Below are 7,450 nucleotides of genomic sequence, written 5' to 3'. Positions count from 1 at the left end.
ACAGCATCAGAACTCTAAGCACATGAGAGAGAGTGGGAACCTCCCAGAACATTGTATTGTGCCACGCCCAACAGAAATAACCCAGGTGGATAGCTCCTCAGTTGCTCATAGAAAATCCCACCTTGGAGTTTACAAAGACTTAAGGGTAGAAAAGCCACACTAAGTAATTTACTACACTGCAGGCCCCTAGCTGTCCTTCAGGTCCCACTCCTGTGGCTGCCTGCCAAACAAAAGACAGGCATATGAGTTGAACATTTACATTAGGTAGACACAGTCTTTGGAGAGATCAATCATGGGAATATAGAAGGGCTGTGTATGCACAGGGAGATAGCTCAGGGGGCAGGAGTACATGGGAGGGAAGGACACAGGGAAGAGGTAGATATGGGGAGGAAGTGGGAGGAGAGCTGTTGCATTGTGGAAGATTACAGTCAATGTCATGAGACTAAGTGTATGTGAACTGCTGTATGGAAGATGAATTTACACTGTAAACTTTCACCCAGATCACAGCAAAATTAAAAAAAAAAACATGTGTTTGGCTATCTGAGGTACAACCACTGTTGTACTGTTGGAACAAAGAAGAGACAAAGAAATCAAAGACATATGGAAGCAATTAGTCCAAAGGACTAGTGGATCATGTAAGTCTGAGCCTATATAATTCTGATACCTATATGATAGCCAGCTACTACTACTGACTGTTCTGAAAGAGATCACATTAAAAGGTCCAGGATATAGTGGGAACAAAACCCAAAATCCTAAAAAGACCAGGTTCACTGAACAGATAGAGATTGGTGAAACTCATGAGATTACGGCCCTTACTCTTGTTCAAGTCTTGAACTGAGCTCATCCCCTATCCCATGTCAACTTTCAACAAAATAGTCCTCTAAGGTGAACATAAACACCAGGGAGGTATGCACTTCTTAGAATAGTCAACCATATGAGATCAAAAAGGCAATATTTGCTCAAGGACAAAGTTTCAAAGGCAGGAAGGAATAGGAAAGTAGGAGGAATGGAAACAGGAATCACAGAGAGGAAGTGAGATGAGTGATGTTACGTTGTTGGGATTACAATCAATGGTACAAAACAAAATGTGTATGAATTGTCGAATGGAAAATTGATTTTCACTGTAAACCTTCACCCAAATCATAATAAAAAATTAAAAGAAAGAACAGAAAACTTGATTACTCTCTTGTTATAGCAAACTGGGCTCGATCATTTTTGAGCTTAGATTGGAGGCAGAACAAGAAATCATTATCCTTAGAGCCCTACGTTAACTTGGCACTCTAAATTTTACCTTTATGATGAGTAATAGGGTGGAAGATCCTGGCTGGTGCAAATGGTTAATGTACTCGTCTGTTAACCAAAGTGTTGGAGGTTTGAGTCTACCCAGAGGTGACGTCAAAAAACAAAAGCCTGGAAATGCTCTTCTGAACAATTAGCCCTTAAATACCCTAGTGATCAGAGTTCTACTCATGACTTATGGAAACAATTATGGAAACATGGGGTCTCCATTAGTTGAAATCACCTACATGGTAACTTGTGCCCCCCCCCCCCCCCCGCCCACTGGTAAAATTAGAGCCAAAGAAAAGAAAAGAACATTTTTCCATGAAGTGCAATGAAAACGATATAACTAATCTACTTCTTGCTGCCTTAATCTTGACCAAGTTCTCCCTCCTTCCTTCCCTGCCTCCCTCCTTCTTCCCTCCCTCCCTTCCTTCTTTCCTTCCTTCCTTCCTTCTCCTCTCCCTTCCTCCATTTCTTCTTTAGCTCTCTCTCCCCCCACCTCCATCTCCCTCTCTCTCTCTCTCTCTCTCTCCCTCCCTTCTTTCTTTCTTTCCCCAGTTCTGGAGTACAACAATCTACTCCAGTTAGTTGCTGTCAGGGTGGTCCCTGACTCAGCCTGCTTGATAGGGAATGCCTAAGGTTTGGGTTGTCTTGATTTCTACATTGTAGAGGCTAGGAAACAGTGGTTCTCAAGTGTCAGTGTGCATACCAAGGGATATTATAAACAATATCAGAAAAGAAAAATTCCAGGCACAGCTTGGCCAAGGAATTTGCATTTTGGGGGTATTTACATTATTATTATTATTATTATTTGTAATCTGGGTTAAAGATTGCAGAACAAATTGGTTTTCCATTGAACAATTCATATGTGTTTTGCTTTGTGACATTCATTGCAATCCCCTAGACCAGATGATTCTGCTAGATATTTCTTCTAAGAGTCTGAGATGATGGTACTTTGAAGGTCAAAATAAGAGATGGCCCCATCTATATTTCATAAAAGCTCTAAGGAGTAATCTAAACAGAAAAAAAATGGGCATTCACATGAAAGGTGGACATCATTATCTCCTATTTAATCTGAAAAACTCTGTAACCTACCACTGTGGCCAATTTATATCCTTCAGGTTGAATGGGAGAATGGAAAGTCATTGAGTTTCAACAAGAGGTTATTTGTGTCTGTGTGTGACTTTAGGGAGTTTATACTCTGGTAGAAGTTAAACCAAACTAACTGCCATTGAGTTGATTCCAACTCATAGCAACCCCCTTTGGGTTTCTGGGGTGGTAAAATCTTTACAGAAGTAGATTTCCCAGGCTTCCTTCCACAGAGTGGCTGTTGTGTTTGAACAACCAACCTTCTGGCTAGCAGTCAAATGCCTTAGGCACTATGCCACCAGAGCTCCTTTGGTAGAAGTTAGTAACTGAAAAATGAAGTATCACGCTCTAAAAATAAAAACATATCCAGGTCCCACTCCACACATGCATATTCTTTCATAAAATCTTTCCAAGTGATTTTTTTTTTCATTACTTAGCAATCTTTGCAATAGACAGGCTGTACATTGCTTGTTGTTGTTGTTGTTATGTGCCGTCAAGTCGGACCCGACTCATAACAACCCTTCCTTGGGTTTCCAAGGCAGTATCACTACGGAAATAGATTGCCCCATCTTCCTTCTGAGGAGTGGCTGGTGGGTTTGAACAGCCAGCCTTCTGGTTAGCAGTCAAGTGCCTTAGACACTATGCTACCAGAGCTCCCATACATTGCTTGTAGTAACTTTAATATAAAATAAACTATGATCAATTCGATGGCAGTGAGTTTGGTTGTTTTAAAAAAAAAAAAAAATGTTATTATGTTGTTGTTCCATCACTTAATTCTGACTTGTAACAACCCTACCTACAACAGAATGAAACACTGCCCAATTTTATGCCATCCTCACAATCCTCGCCATGTTTGAGCCTATCATCATAACCACTGTGTTGATCTTCATTATTCATCTTCAGGTATTGATCCCTTCTGACAACATGTCTGTGGTAGTCATGTGTCAACATGCCTGGGCCTGGTTTTTAGTGGCTGGGCAGCTGATTGTAGTTATTTCCCAAGATGAGACTGGAAATCAATTCCATGGTGGAATCTGCTGCAAGCAGCTGAATAGCTGCCTTAGAGATGTGGTCTGCTTCAAGTATATAAGGAGAAGCATTGAGAAAGGTTTGCAGCTTTTGGCATGCTTGAATCCTGCATGTAGCCAAGTCATCATTCAGCACCCTGCCATGTTGTCTACCAACCTTGGAACTGTTAATGGCCTTGAATTAGCATCCTGCCATGATGTTTGGTAATATTGGGACTGTGTCATTTTATTTGTCAACCTTGGGCTTGTTAGCCTCAGCAGCCAGCAGTTGTCTGAATGAAGAGATACCTCTAGCTCCATTGGGCCAGGAGCAAGAGGCAGAGCTAAAGCCCAATGTCAAGGGGTTTTTACCCAGCTCCTAGAGCTAGTACTTGGACTTCTAGCCTCCAAAATTGTAAGAGAATAAACTCCTGTTTGTAAAAGCCATCCTATTTGTTGTATGCCTGTTAGAACAGCACTAGAAGGTCAAAACAATGACCAAAGTATGAGAGACAAAGTCTGGCCATTTTCACTTCTAAGGGGCATTCCAGCTGCACTTCCTCCAAGACAGATTTGTTCATTCTTCTAGCAGTCCAGGGTACATCCAATATTCTTTGCCATCACCACAATCAAAATACATCAATTCTTTTGCAGTCTTCTTTAATCATTGTCCAGTTCTCAAATGCATAATACTAGCCTATTGAAAGTGCCATGACTTGGATAGGCACACTTTAGTCTTCAATGAAACATCTTTGCTCTTTAACACATTTGTAACAGCTTTGCCCAGTGCAATACATTTAATTTCTTGACTGATGCTTCCATTGTCATTGATTGTGAATCCAAATAAAATGAAATCTTTGAAACCTTCAAACTTTTCACCATTTATCATGATGTTGCTTACTGATTCAGTTGTGAAGATTTTTGTTTTCTTTAGGTTGAGATGTTATCCGTACTGAGGCTGTAGTCTTTGATTTTCATCAGTAAGTACTTCAAGATTTCTTCACTTTCAGCAAGAAAGGTTGCATTGTTTGCATATTGTAAGTTGTAAATGAGTCTTCCTCCAATCCTGATGCCATATTTCTCCTCATCATGTAGTCCAGCTTCTTGGATTATTTGCTCAGCACATAGACTGAATAAGTATGGTGAAAGGATACAACTCTGACACACTCCCTACCTTATTTGAAACCATGCAGTATCAAATTGTGTTCAAATGACAGCCTCCTTGGCTCTCTACGGGTTCCTTGTGAGCACAATTAAGTGTTCTAGAATTCCCATTCTTCTCAATATTATCTAAAATTTGTTATGATCCACACAATCGAATGCTTTTGCATAATCAATAAAATGCAAGTAAACATCTCTCTGGTATTCTTTGCTTTCAGCCAATAGCCATCTGACATAAGCAGTGATCCTTTTCCATGTCCTCTTCTGAATCCAGCTTGGATTTCTGAAAGTTCTCTATCAATATACTACTGCAATCATTTTTTAAATTATCTTCAGCAAGATTTTACTTGTGTGTGATATTGTTCGATAATTTCTACGTTCTGTGGGATCACCTTTTTTTGGAGTAGATACAAATATGGAACTATTCTGGTCAGTTAGCCAGGTAGCTGTCTTCCAAATTTCTTGGCCTACATAAGTGAGTGCCTTGTGAGGTATCCGTTTTTGAAACAACTCAAAGGATATTCTGTCAATTACTGGAGCCTTGTTCTTCACCAATTCCTTCAGTGCACCTTTGAATTCTTCCTTCAATACCATTGGTTCTTGATCATATGCCACCTCCTGAAATGGATGAATATCATTAAATTCCTTTTGGTACAGTGACTCTTTGTATTCCTTCCATCTTCTTTTGATGTTCCTAAATCATTCACTATTTTGCCCAAAGGATCCTTCATTATCGCAACTCAAGGTTTGAATTTTTCTTCAGTTCTTTCAGCTTAAGAAATGCTGAGCATATTCTTCTTTTTTGGTTTTCTAACTCCAGGTCTTTGCACAGTTCTTTATAATAATTTTGTTTGTCATCTCAAATTGCTCTTTGAAGCTTTCTGTTCACCTCTTTCATTTTGTCATTTCTTCCATTTGCTTTAGCTACTCTCTATTCAAAGACAAGTTTCAGAGTCTCTTCTGACATCCATTTTGGTCTTTTCTTCCTTTCCTATCTTTTTAATGACCTTTTGCTTTCTTCATAGATGATGTTCTTGATGTCATCCCACGATTCCTGTGGTTTTTGATCATTGGTGTCCAATGCATCAAATCTGTTCTTTAGGTAGTGTCTAAATTCAGGAAAGACATATTCAAGGAAATATTTTTGCTTTCATGGTCTTGTTTTAATTGACTTCAGCTACAACTTGAACTTACATATGAGCAGTTGATGGTCTGTTCCACAGTCAACTCCTGACCTTGCTTTCTCTGAAGATATGGAGCTCCATCCCCTCTTTCTACAGGTGTAGTTGATCTGATTCCTGTATACTCTATCTGGTGAAATCAACATGTATAGCCATCAATTGTGTTACTGATAAAAAGTATTTGCAATGAATAAGTCATTGGTCTTGCAAAATTCTGTCATACAATATCCAGCATAATTTCAATCATGAAGATCATGTTTTCCAACTACTAGTGATTGTTATTTTTTTCAACTCTTATATTCCAGTTACTAGTAATAATCAACACATTTTGATCGCATATTTGGTCAATTTCAGACTGCAAAAGTTGATAAAAATCTTCAACTTCTTCCTCTTTGGTTTTGGTGGTTGATATGTAAGTTTGAATAATAGTAATATTAACTGGTATTCCTTGTAGGCATATGGATATTATCCTATCACTGACAGTGTTGTACATCAGGATGGATCTTGAAACTTTTTTGTGATGATGAATGCTACTCCATTCCACTTCAATTTGTCATTCTTGGAATAGTAGATCATATGTTTGTCAGATTCAAAATGGCCAAAAACAGTCAATTTCAGGTCACTAAAGCCAAGGATATCAACCTTTATGTGTTCTATTTCATTTCTGACAACTTCTAATTCCCTAGATGCATACTTCGTACATTCCATGTTCTGATTATTAATGGATGTTTGCAGCTGTTCTTTCTCATTTTGAGTCATGCCACATCAACCAATGGAGGTCCTGAAAGCATTACTCCATCCACATTGTTAAGGTTGACTCTACTCTGAGGAGACAACTCTTTCCCAGTTGGATTTTGAGTGGCTTCCAACCTGAGGGCTTCATCCTCTGGCACTATATCAGACAATGTTTCAGGGATATCATCAAATTTTCCAGCACTGCATCAGACCATGTTTCACTGCTATTCATAAGGTTTGCACTGGCCAATTCTTTGAGAAGTGGATAACCCTTTCCTTCTTCTGAGTCTATCTTAATCTGGAAGCTACACTGAAACCTGTCCACCATTGGTGACTCTGCTGGTATTTGAAATACTGGTCACATAGCCTCCAGCCTCACTGAACATGCACAGAACATGTATCCCCTCCCCCCAAAGGGAGGAAAAGTCATTAACTCCACATTAGTCAGTCACATTTACTGCACCAACCACCTCCTCCAATGGATAAGCACCACCCAAGCTCCTGCACCACTGGGTGGTCAACAACAGGTGTTGGATAATACCTGCTCATCTCAACCACAGATCCTCTTCATGATAAACAAAAACTCATAAACATATTCCCACTGGTTATTTCACCAAGCCAAAGACAACTGGAGAGTCTCCCAGAGCTGCCAAGTTAACAACCAAAGCACAGCTGCCCCACACATACAAACACATGGGGTGGGGAAAATAAAAAGATAATGAATAACAACAAAAACATTCAAAATCATACAAAAACTTCAATTAGGTATCCAGAAGAATAACACTAAAATTAAAGAAATCAATAAAACATTGAAGGGAGGATTGCATTGTCTGACGAACACATTGTTGTTGTTGTTATGTGCCGTCGAGTCAGCCCTGACTCATAGCGACCCCTCCTTGGGTTTCCGAGACAGTATCACTACGGAAGTAGGATTGCCCAACCTTCCTTCCGAGGAGTGGCTGGTGGGTTTGAACCGTCAGCCTTCTGGTTAGCAGT

The sequence above is a fragment of the Orycteropus afer genome, unplaced genomic scaffold, assembly GCF_000298275.1.
Source record: "Orycteropus afer afer isolate SDZICR_OR568_19922 unplaced genomic scaffold, OryAfe1.0 scaffold00022, whole genome shotgun sequence".
NCBI lineage: Eukaryota > Metazoa > Chordata > Mammalia > Tubulidentata > Orycteropodidae > Orycteropus > Orycteropus afer.
Note: the sequence above shows the minus strand (reverse complement) of the source record.